Here is a 12,353-nt window from a genome sequence, read left to right on the forward strand (position 1 = left end):
CCATGATCACCTCAATTGATGGTGAAAAACCATTTGACAAAATTCAGTGTCCTTTCATGATTTAAAAAAAGGATCAATAAACTAGGAATAGAAGGAAATTACCTCAACATGATAAGGGCTATTATATGAAAATCCCTCCATTAACATCATACTCAATAGTGAAAACCTAAAAGGTTTTCCTCTAAGCTCAGGAAAAAGGCAGGGATGCCATTCTCATCACTTCTACTTATCCATAGTATTTTAAGTCCTAGCCAGAGTCATTAGGCAACAAAAACAAATAATAAGCATCGAAATTATAAAGGAGGAAATAAAATAATTTCTGTTGGCAGACGACATAGTCTTATATGTAAAAAATTCTAAAGATCACACACACACACACACACAGTGATAACTTATAAATGAATAGAGCAAAGTTTCAGGATACAAAATCAACAAACAAAAATCAGTCGTATTTCTATATAATAACAATGAATAATCCTAATAGGAAATTAAGAAAATACTCTCATTTACAATGGCATCAAAAAGCATAAAATATTCAGGAATAAACTTAACCGAGGAGGTGAAAGACATATACACTGGAAATTATCAAATACTGCTGAAAAAATTAAAGATGACAAAAATAAATGGTAAGACATTTATTTATATCCATCATGTATTGGAAGACTTAACATTGTTAAGATCTTCATGTTCTCCAAAGTGATCTACAGATCTAATGCAATCCCTATCAAAATCACAGAGGCATTTAAAAAATTTATTTATTTTATTATAATTTAAGTTCTAGGGTACATGTGCACAACGTGCAGGTTACATATGTATACATATGCCATGTTGGTTTGCTGCACCCATTAACTCGTCATTTACATTACGTATTTCTCCTAATGCCATCCCTCCCCCATTCCCCCACCCCACAACAGGCCCTGGTGTGTAATGTACCCCACCCTGTGTCCAAGTGTTCTCATTGGTCAATTTCCACCTATGAGTGAGAACATGCAGTGTTTGGTTTTCTGTCCTTGTGACAGTTTGCTTAGAGTGATGATTTCCAGCTTCATCCATGTCACTACAAAGGACATGAACTCATTGTTTTTTATGGCTGCATAGTATTCCATGGTATATATGTGCCACATTTTCTTAATCCAGTCTATCATTGATGGACATTTGGGTTGATTCCAAGTCTTTGCTATTGTGAATAGTGCCGCAATAAACATACATGTGCATGTGTCTTTATAGGAGCATGATTTATAATCCTTTGGGTATATACCCAGTAATGGGATCACTGGGTCAAATGGTATTTCTAGTTCTAGATTCTTGAGGAATTGCCACACTGTCTTCCACAATGGTTGAACTAGTTTAAATTCCCACCAACAGTGTAAAAGCATTCCTATTTGTCCACATCCTCTCCAGCACCTGTTGTTTCCTGACTTTTTAATGATCGCCATTCTAACTGGTGTGAGATGGTATCTCATTGTGGTTTTGATTTGCATTTCTCTGATGACCAGTGATGATGAGCATTTTTTCATGTGTCTGTTGGCTGCATAAATGCCTTCTTTTGAAAAGTGTCTGTTCATATCCTTTGCCCACTTTTTGATGGGTTTGTTTGATTTTTTCTTGCAAATTTGTTTAAGTTCTTCATAGATTCTGGATATTAGCCCTTTGTCAGATAGGTATATTGCAAAAATTTTCTCCCATTCTGTAGGTTGCCTGTTCACTCTGATGGTAGTTTCTTTTGCTGTGCCGAAGCTCTTTAGTTTAATTAGATCCCATTTGTCAATTTTGGCTTTTGTTGCCATTGCTTTTGGTGTTTTAGTCATGAAGTCTTTGCCCATGCCTATGTCCTGAATGGTATTGCCTAGGTTTTCTTCTAGTGTTTTTATGGTTTTAGGTCTGACATTTAAGTCTTTAATCCATCTTGAATTAATTTTTGTATAAGGTGTAAGGAAGGGATCCAGTTTCAGCTTTCTACATAGGGCTAGCCAGTTTTCCCAGCACCATTTATTAAATAAGGAATCCTTTCCCCATTTCTTGCTTTTCTCAGGTTTGTCAAAGATCAGATGGTTGTAGATGTGTGGTGTTATTTCTGAGGCCTCTGTTCTGTTCCATTGGTCTATATCTGTGTTTTGGTACCAGTACCGTGCTGTTTTGGTTACTGTATCTTTGTAGTATAGTTTGAAGTCAGGTAGCGTGATGACTCCAGCTTTGTTCTTTTGGCTTAGGATTGTCTTGGCAATGCAGGCTCTTTTTTGGTTCCATATGAACTTTAAAGTAGTTTTTTCCAATTCTGTGAAGAAAGTCATTGGTAGCTTGATGGAGATGGCATTGAATCTATAAATTACCTTGGGCAGTATGGCCATTTTCACGATATTGATTCTTCCTACCCACAAGCATGGAATGTTCTTCCATTTGTTTGTGTCCTCTTTTATTTCATTGAGCAGTGGTTTGTAGTTCTCCTTGAAGAGGTCCTTCACATCCCTTGTAAGTTGGATTCCTAGGTATTTTACTCTCTTTGTAGCAACTGTGAATGGGAGTTCACTCATGATTTGGCTCTCTGTTTATCTGTTATTGGTGTATAAGAATGCTTGTGATTTTTGCACATTGATTTTGTATCCTGAGACTTTGCTGAAGATGCTTATCAGCTTAAGGAGATTTTGGGCTGAGACAATAGGGTCTTCTAAATATACAGTCATGTCATCTGCAAACAGGGACAATTCGACTTCCTCTTTTCCTTATTGAATACCCTTTATTTCTTTCTCTTGCCTGATTTCCCTGGCCAGAACTTCCAATACTGTGTTGAATAGGAGTGGTGAGAGAGGGCATCCCTGTCTTGTGCCAATTTTCACAGGGAATGCTTCCAGTTTCTGCTCATTCAGTAAGATATTGGCTGTGGGTTTGTCATAAATAGCTCTTATTATTTTGAGATACTTTCCATCAATAGCTAGTTTATTGAGAGTTTTTAGCATGAAAGGCTGTTGAATTTTGTCGAAGGCCTTTTCTGCATTTATTGAGATAATCATGTGGTTTTGTCTTTGGTTCTGTTTATGTGATGGATTACATTTATTGATTTGCATATGTTGAACCAGCCTTGCATCCCAGGGGTGAAGCCAACTTGATCTTGGTGGATAAGCTTTTTGATGTGCTGCTGGATTCAGTTTGCCAGTATTTTATTGAGGATTTTTGCATCGATGTTCATCAGGGATATTGGTCTAAAATTCTCTTTTTGTTGCGTCTCTGCCAGGCTTTAGTATTAGGATGATGCTGGCCTCATAAAATGAGTTAGGGGGAATTCCCTCTTTTTCTATTGATTGGAATAATTTCAGAAGGAATGTTCCATTAATTCTGTTACATTAATTCTACTAAACCATATATTCCATCATTGGTCAAGGTCACCAGTGACTTCTGTTTTCAGATTCACTAGGATAGTTTGGTCTTCCTTCCCTGAAAGTACCACCATCCTTTCCTGATTAGTCTTTCCCTGATTCTTCCCTATTTCGCCTTCTAACTGCACTGGCTATCAGCCTCAGGGCGTTTTGCAGACTCTGCTCTTCAGCCCTTCCTTTAACTGCTGAGGGTCTGCAGGATAAAGTTTATGTCCTCATCACATTGTCCCCTCTATGTGACTACATCCATTCCCGTACCCCGATAATCAGACATAAAATAAAGAACCCCAAATTAACACCTTCCCCCATGGCATTCTAGACACATAATTCCCACCTGCCAATAAGACGTGTACTTACGTATCTCCCATGCACCTTAGGAAGGATATCTAATATTTTTCCCTTCCAAGCACCATTTATACCTAAAGTTTCTGATGTGAGAACATCACTTTTCTTTACTTCTCTTTGTAGCATTTAACATAACTGAAATAATATCAATATTTGTCCTGTTTTTACGTCTCTTTCCCTCTTAGACTGAGAGAAACTGTGTTTGCTTTATTCACCTGTATTTCTTTAAGAAAACACCACAGTTTGCCATTTACTCAATTTATACATATAATAGGAATGAAATGAATGAGTTAATACATTTTACCATATTTTCAATTTGGTTTACAAAAAGAGAAAGTAGACATTGTTTTTAGAATAGAAACATTTACAGAGTTTTCTCTGATATGAATTTAATAAAACAAAATGCAAACTTAATACGAAAAAGTGAATGTTTTATAAATTTTAATACAATGTGAAGATGAACATATAAAATATATAAATATCATAAATACAAGGCATGAAAAAAAGAAGGAAGATAAATAAACAGCATCAGGGCAGTTATCTCTGAGTTACGGATGCCCCAGGAGCTGAATGTTTTTGACATACACTTGCTTTATGCTATTAATAAAGTATTTGCTAAAACTAATTCAATAATTTCTGATGAAACAGAAATGAGCTTTTTGAATATTCAAAGTCACATGTACAACTGTGATATGGCAGATTAGTCAATGAGAATCATTTCATGATGAGCCCAGGTCTTCATCCTTACTTCTCAATCTTTCTTGCAAACTTGTGGATGAAAAGGATCTCATGATTTCCACTCTGACAACTTCCCAGGCACAATCTTTATTTCTTCTCTTTCAGGTAGAGATGGATTCCCGGAAATACCTCCTCAAGGCCAGTGTAGAGCCCTCAATCACCCCCTGCCCCCAGCTTCTCCTTCTCCCATCTCCTGCACCAAGCAGGTCTCCAGGTGTTCCAGCTGCTGATGACGTAAAGTGTGGAGTTGGTCCAGGAAGGTCATGTTCCATGCAGCAGAGGAGCGCTTTGTGTGAGAAGTTGAAGACCTGCTGTAGCACATCATAGAGGAAAGACATAGCCTGGGCCTTCTGCAACTGGCTGACTTCCACCATCTCTTGGGGGAATCTGAAGTCACTTCTGTCCTTTAGACACAAGAAGGGAGAGATTCTCCTCATTTGGCCCAGAAGCACCAAGGTGTTCCTGCCTAGCAGGCCATGGTTCTGAGGCAGGTTGCATCCTAGAGATCCAGAAGAGCCACAGCTGCACACCTCTAGGGCTGCCAGTAGAGGGAAGAGGAGGGCCATTGAGAAATCAGGATGCTTTTGGCCTGGTTGAGCTGAGGTCTTCATAGAACCTTGGATCCTAGGTTCTATGAAGACATTCTATCTATGCATGGCTTTAATGGAGCACAAATAGTTTTCATTTTTCTGAGCATTTCTCTAAATTTTTAATTCCATTTATTGTTTTTATTTACATGTCTTCTATATCAGCATCCACAACCTTTTGGCCACCAGTTTGGTGGAAGATAATTGGGGTCAGGGAGGGAATGTTTTCAGAGACATTAGATTCTCATTAGGAGACCACAACCTAGATCCTTCGCATCTGCACTTCACAATAGGGTTCCTGCTCTTTTGAGAATCCAATGCCACTGCTGATCTGACAGGAGGCAGAGCTCAGGCGTTAATGCTTGTTGGTTGGCCTGCTTGCCTCCTGCTGTGCGGCCCTGTTCCTACCAGGCCAGGACCAGTACCCCGGTCCATGGTTGGGGGTTGAAAAACCTTGTTCTATATGACCTAAAAGGAGGTCATCACTCTACACTCTTGATTTTTGCAATGGAAGTTCAATATTCCCAGTAAACTTAAGATAATATCAATCCAAATGAATATTGATCGATCAGATGAGAAACATCTTTGTGCTACTGTTAGAAGTATATACTTTTAGCCCAGATCCTAGCCTCCAGTTTTACCCTCCATTTTGCATAGGAAATCAGGATCCCTGGTCCCTATGGGTTTCTGTATTCAGTTAGGAAATTACCTATCTCTGGAAATTAAACTTTTTAGGACTATCTTTGTTTGATATTTGATTCACAGAAGACGTTGATGGTTATTAGTGAAAGAACTTCTCTGGTGCTTCCCTCCTTCTAGAATATATTCATTCAGGTTCATGTGGTTATGCTTCCCTGGGGGCTCAAGCTTAGATCAATGAACATTGCCTTTTTTGCATTATTTTCTTACTGGAGAAATATAGCACTCCTCAGGCTGTGCCAATACCCCTAAAAGAAATTCCGTTGGTTTGTTTTTTTTTCTTTTTTAAGGTGCATATGGGTGTGGAAATTTTAATCTTAAAATAATGTTATTTCCTCAGCAGTGATGACTCACAAGTTATTTATCACATCAAGTCACTCCCTAAGTGCAGGCTCACCACATCCTGATGACTTTAGAACTCCTTTTCCAAGGAGGTTCTTGCTTCTTTGTTGCCAAAACAATAAATCCTTTGTGACCTTTGTCCTTGCTCCTAGAATATTTGGGTGAAGGAGTATATGCTGTCAGTGGTGACCTCCTCTTCTTCTGACCCATGCCCTAGGTATCAAAGTCTCAACAGCCCTAGAACGCTGATAACAAAGGTTTGTTTTGTCTAAGTAGGTAAAGGAATTATCCAATTGTAATCATTTTATCTTCAGTAGTTAAATAATTTTTATTTCACCAAGTACAGCTTTTATTCTTTCTTTAACTCTTTTGCTATCTTTAATTCTTTTAAACTATTAACAGTTTTTATGCTTAAAATTTCTGAGCTATGCACAGGAGAGTCAAAGATGCTGCTGCCTCTCTTTAGAGGCTCATATTACAGAAACTGGCGACCCTCAGTTGTTCACTAGTTCAGTGTGATCTGTTGAAGTTTCTTACATCTCTGTCTACATGAAACTTTGATGGTGCAGGGCAGTGAGCCCCATGCTATCACATTAAATAGTCATAGCCATCTTTCCTTTACTGATTTGTGATTCTTCATTTTAAATTTAAAGCTCAACAACGAATGAATTTTTAGAACACCTTTTTAACGTAGTGGTTTACTGGGCAGTTTGTCTTGCTGCTACCACATTATATTCTAATTCATGATGAAGTAACACAAACAAAGGAAAGTAAAAGAAAGGCAAAAGAGCTACACTGCTTTTCTCTATAATTTCCAAAATTCGTGTTTTTCTTGTTTTTCATTTAAACTTGTAGAAAGTACTACTTGACAGTTGTTTGTAGGGAGAAAGAAAACAGAAGCAATTCTGATTGTCATGAAATTGAAATAAGGGGAGTGACTTTCCCCTTACTAACTGCAAAGTGTAAGTTAGCAAACTTCAATGCAGCAAAAATTGGGGACTAGAGAGTTTTCGAAGATCAGCTACTTGACTTTCTTTCACTTAATCCGCATGTGATCAGCTCTGGAGAGAAGGCAGAAGTTACACCAACCAACTCCCAAAAGATTGACAACCAGGCTGCAGTTGCTAGAACACCAACAAAGCTCTCTGGCAGGGTGTTAGACATTAAGCTTGTCTGAAGACTATACCTAGTTAATAAATCCACCCAGGCAATGATAAGATAGCCTTGAGGGACCTGGAATTAATAGAAATAGAATTGGATGATCCCAAAAGTTTCTATTTTAATCTGGATGATGATATTAATAATAATACTAATATTAAAAATGATAACACCAACATTTATTGCATGCCTAATAGGAACCATCCACTGTTTTAAGATTTTCTTTTTTGAGACAGGGTCTTACTGTGTCACCTAGGCTGCAGTACAGTGGTACGATCACAGTTCACTGCAACCTGACCTTCTGGGCTCAAGCAGTCCTTTTACCTCAGTCTCTTGAGTAACTGGGACCACAAGCATGCACGACCATGCTTGGCTAATTTTTCAAATTTTTTGTAGAGACAGGGTTTCAACATGTGCCCAGGCTGGTCTGGTGCTCCTGGGCTCAAGCGATCATCCTGCCTCAGTGTTCCAAAGTGCTGGGATTACAGGCATCAGCCACCATGCCAGGCTGCTTTAAGATATTTTAAAAATACTAACTCTGTCTTCTCAATAACACTATTTGGATTACACCCTTTTATACAACTGTTTGGAGAGAAATATAAATCTGGAGGGATGAACTATTCTGACCACACCAATTGTGCAAGGTGAAAACTTTAGGGAGAATCAATATAATGGCTTTTCTGGAAGGGTCCTTTAAAGGAAGTGGGGGATAGATATGAACATAGAAAGTAAAGAAGAGGACATCAAATCAATGGAGCAGGGAGAGTGAGATGACTAAGATTCTGAGATGCATTTTGAATGTCAAATGGTTGCTGTCTATTGCTTTACAGAGCAACAGGGGGTGTAGTGTAAATGAATTGAACTGACTGCCTTAAGTTCAGTGGAAAAGTAGATGAAATACATTCCTTTTTTTTTTTTTTTTTTTGAGACAGAGTCTTGCTTTGTCACCCAGACTGGAGTGCAGTGGCGCAATTTCAGCTAACTGCAACCTCCACCTCCTGGGTTCAAGTGATTCTCGTGCCTTAGCCTCTGGAGTAGCTGGGACTATCAGTGCACACCACTATGCCCGGCTAATTTTTGTATTTCTAGTAAAGACAGGGTTTCACCATGTTGGCCAGGCTGGTCTTGAACCCCTGGCCCTAAATGATCCGCCTGCCTCCGCCTCCCAAAGTGCCAGGATTACAGATGTGAGCCTCTGCACCCAGCCAACGAAATATCTTTTAAGTAGTAAAATGAAGTAGATTTGTCTGCCAATTAAAAAAATAAATCATAACATTTAATTAGTGATTTCTTCAAAAATATACTAAAACAACTCTATTAACCCGTCAACTGCAAACTCCTGGAAGCCAATTTATTTTTTACTCTTGAGTTTTCTTGTGTATTTAAGAATAAAGAGAAAACAACTAATAATTTCTGGGACAGCACAGCCATATGGACTCTGACTTTCTCCTCCTTCAGGACTCACAGGTCAGCCTGCTGCTCTTATTGCCAAGGAGAAGGATATTTCTATCCCCAGCCCATTCAGGACTTAATCTTGTGTACTGATTGTGTCCAGTGAAGAATCTCTTCCCCTCTTTCTCTTTCGGTCCATTGGTTGAGTTGTGAGTGCTGAAAAGATCATTCATATGACCAAGATTGTGATCCCCAGCAAACATGTAAACTATAGAAATCTCAGTTGTCTCCACCAAACATCTAAACTGTATAGCATCTAAGCAGCCTGAGGCTTTCACCAGATGCCCAGTCTTCCAGCCAGCAGCATTGTGAGCCAAATAAACATTTTTTTCTTTATAAATTACTCAGCCTCAGGTATTCCTTGTTAGTGGAAATGAACCCAGGTTCAGCTGCTCATCTCTCGAAAACCAAACTCAAGAGAAGAGAGATGTTGAGGGGGAAAGCAGATTCATTAGGAAAGCCTGCAAACTGAGAAGATGGTAGACTAGTATCTTCAAATACCATCTTAAGACAGTACAAATTTCAGGCTCTTTTTATGTTAAGGGCAGGCAGAAGAGGAGGGGGGTCAGGATAAATAGGTGACCATCAATAGCAGACAACTGGGCACCAGCACAGGTCCAATGAATTTGAAAAATTCTTTGTTCTTTGTCAGGTCACAATGCTCCTATGAATCTTTAAGGTAACATAGTTAGTTGTTTACATTCTTCTCCTTTAATCCCAGAGTTAGTTTTAAAAATTACATGATTGCTGTTTTTGCACGTTATCTCTGCTCTAAAATCATCCCAACCTACGTGCAGGAATGGGTGTAGGCCCCGTAAACAAAATGGAGTTAGTTATGTTAGGTATTTTGCTGTCTCACTGCTACAGTTGCAACACAAAATGAATGCTTTTAAAGGGCTGCTTGCCAAGGAAGATCTGGCTTTAACTACAGACTCAGCCACATTGCTTAGTATCGTTGTCTTTGGCTGTCTATGGTTGCCTATGGTTGGCATTACAATAGGTGATATTTTCCAGTCATAGTAATAGAAGGTTATATCAAAAAATAAATGTTTACAAAGTGAAAATTGTAAGGAACACCTCTTACAACCAAGCAGTTCCAAAACAAACAGAAACAAATATGGTGGGCGCACTGAGCACTTTCATACATTGTTGTGCATCTATATAAGTATCATATGCTTTATGAATTTTTGTTTTGCAATCATTTGTACTCCTTCATTCATTTATTCATTTTCCAATCCACTTATTCCGTTTCAGGGTCAAGGGTGGCAGGAACCTATCCTCACAGATCAGGGTGTAAGGTGGAAAACCCCACTGGACAGGAAGCGATTTAATCACAGGGCACATTCAAACACACACACACACTCACTCACTGAGATTGGAGAAATTTAGACAAACCAATTAACTTAACATGCACATATTTGGGATGCAGGAGGGAACTGAAGTACCTGGAGAAAACTCATGCAGGCATGGGGAGAACTCCACACAGACAAGGCCCTTGTGGGCAGTCAGTTTCTTCTCTCATCAATGTTACAAGGAAATGACATAGAATGAAATGACATTATTGGAGGGTCTTCCTGTGACCCTTCTGTTCAAGAATTGTCTTCGTATTGTTGGTCTTTAAAGGAGGCTGCATCGTGAGCAGAATTTAAGAGATCCCTTGGACTGCATTGTCCCCATGAATAATTTTCCCTGCACTGTGATGACTTGCTGGGTTCTAGGGAGAAATCAAAAGTTTGCATCTGGGAACGGACTAACCCCCATCCTTCCCAATATTCTGCAGGCTGCTGTGGTGTCAGTGTTACCGATGCCATGGACACTGATGTTGGCCACAGCTCAACAGAACTCTGTGTTCTCAGAATCCACTTCATCTTCTCTCCTTCTGATAAGAATGATCTGAACAGTCGACTTAATGCTGCTCGTTGGTATTATTCCATCTCTTGAGTACCTGACACTGATGTCTATGCTTTAAACATCTCTGTCCTCCTTCCACGTTCTCAGGCTGCTGCTGGCTTTTCCAGCTTATTCCAGTGCATGATGTGCGCTTTCATTGTTTGAACAAATGAGAGTCCTGTGCCTGGTGCAGTCTCTTCCTGAAGGAGTCAGAACGTGGAAGCTTCTAAACAGAGTCACAGATGAGCTCCTGCATTCTTTATCAGCTCAATGGACATAGAGGTATAGGCAGGACTCCCTTCATTTACTGCATTTTGATGCCAGACTGGACATCAGAGGGTCTACACCCCTACAGCTCATGACTCACCTGGCAGGAAGGGTGGAAGTAAGGCCACACGCACACTCTTGCTTCTGAGGCTTGAAAAACAGGACTGTCTCCAGAGGGTGCTGCATGGTGATACCTCGCCATGTCTCTCTGGGCACCAGGCGCTGATCCCTGCCTCCCCACACCTTTTCTCAGGTGGACTAGATGTTCCTGGGTGGAGGTGGGCCTGGGAGCAGTAAAACCTGTCTCCTCAGTGGGACGAGGGCAGGGCCAGCGGCCCAGCACTCAGTGCCCCCACCACTCCCCCTGCCTAGGTGCCTCCAAACCTGCTACTGGGTTCCCCAATACTGTAGATTATATATAACAAGTTGAAAACTGTGAGATATGAAATGAGATATGGCTATAGAGATTTTCCAGGGGAGGGTGACAATATGAAGCCAAATCAGAACTTTTACATATAATATAAATATGGTAAAAAGTATAATATAAATATAAGGAAAAAATTACATTAAAATGTAAGCAGTTACCCAAGAATGGAAGGGGTTCTAATATTTGAAAGGCTAATTAGGCAATCACAAAAGACAGAACCAAGTGAATTAAAAAATGTTCATGTTGTCCTGACGCTAAACTGGTGGAGGAGGAAAGGAAAAATGGTTTCACATGTAAATTAGGGCCCTCTAACCCATGAATAGAAGAGAAACAATCTAATGGTTGGGTTTCTAACCTGAGTCAGAGAGTTGAGAGATCCCTGCTAAATTGAACGCCTGCCCGGGTGCCTGAGCAACTGACCATGATTACTTCTTTAATTGCAATATTGCCAAGATGCCTCTCAATTCTACCCTGTTGACACCTGTGGCAGTCACTATATTCTCTGAAGTTACTTTATTTATGTTAGTGCTCTCTCTAACTATTGAATCAAGATGGAACTGATGCAAGCTCATTCCTTATTCAAAGGGAAAGTAAGAATTTTCTCAATTATAAAGTCGAGGGGCATGATCTGATAGGAGGAGTAAATTAGTAAAACTGACAACTTACGCTAAAGAGTTAATGTACCTTCAATCAGGACAGTTTTCCTGATTTCCCTTGAAGTGCCACAGTCAGATGGGGTGGCTCTCACTTCCATGTGACCTGCAGTAAGTAGAGTGAGGGACGAGTCAGGAGGTCCTGGGAGGCTGCATAGGCTGGAGGCAAGGGACACCTCCTGCCCCTTTCTCTCCCCAGAGCTGCCCATTGTCCAAAGAGGACATGTCCTGCCTGAAGCTGGGAGTATCTCCCCTCTCTAAGACATGAAATTTAAAGAAATGGGCTCATTCCAGTGTTTGGGTGAGTTCTTTCCGGGAAATTTCCTCCTTTTAGCTCTGAAGAAAAAGCTGGTGGAAGGAGACAGACTTATACAGAGAACAGACTTGCTCACTGTCTCTGGTCTTGGCAGGTAGGTGGCTCTCT

General features: G+C 39.9%; 1 protein-coding gene across 1 annotated transcript in view; it reads left to right on the forward strand.

Moving 5' to 3' along the window:
- The window catches only part of IFNE (interferon epsilon), a 37,372-nt gene extending 28,337 nt beyond the window's left edge, over nucleotides 1-9,035 (forward strand). Inside the window, exon 4 of the mRNA XM_063696325.1 lies at nucleotides 4,560-9,035. The gene's annotated coding sequence lies outside the window, so the exon portion shown is untranslated. The remainder of the gene's footprint in view (nucleotides 1-4,559) is intronic.
- The last annotated feature ends 3,318 nt before the right edge of the window (nucleotides 9,036-12,353 follow it).

This window comes from Gorilla gorilla, chromosome 13 (assembly GCF_029281585.2).
Source record: "Gorilla gorilla gorilla isolate KB3781 chromosome 13, NHGRI_mGorGor1-v2.1_pri, whole genome shotgun sequence".
Classification (NCBI taxonomy): Eukaryota; Metazoa; Chordata; class Mammalia; order Primates; family Hominidae; genus Gorilla; species Gorilla gorilla.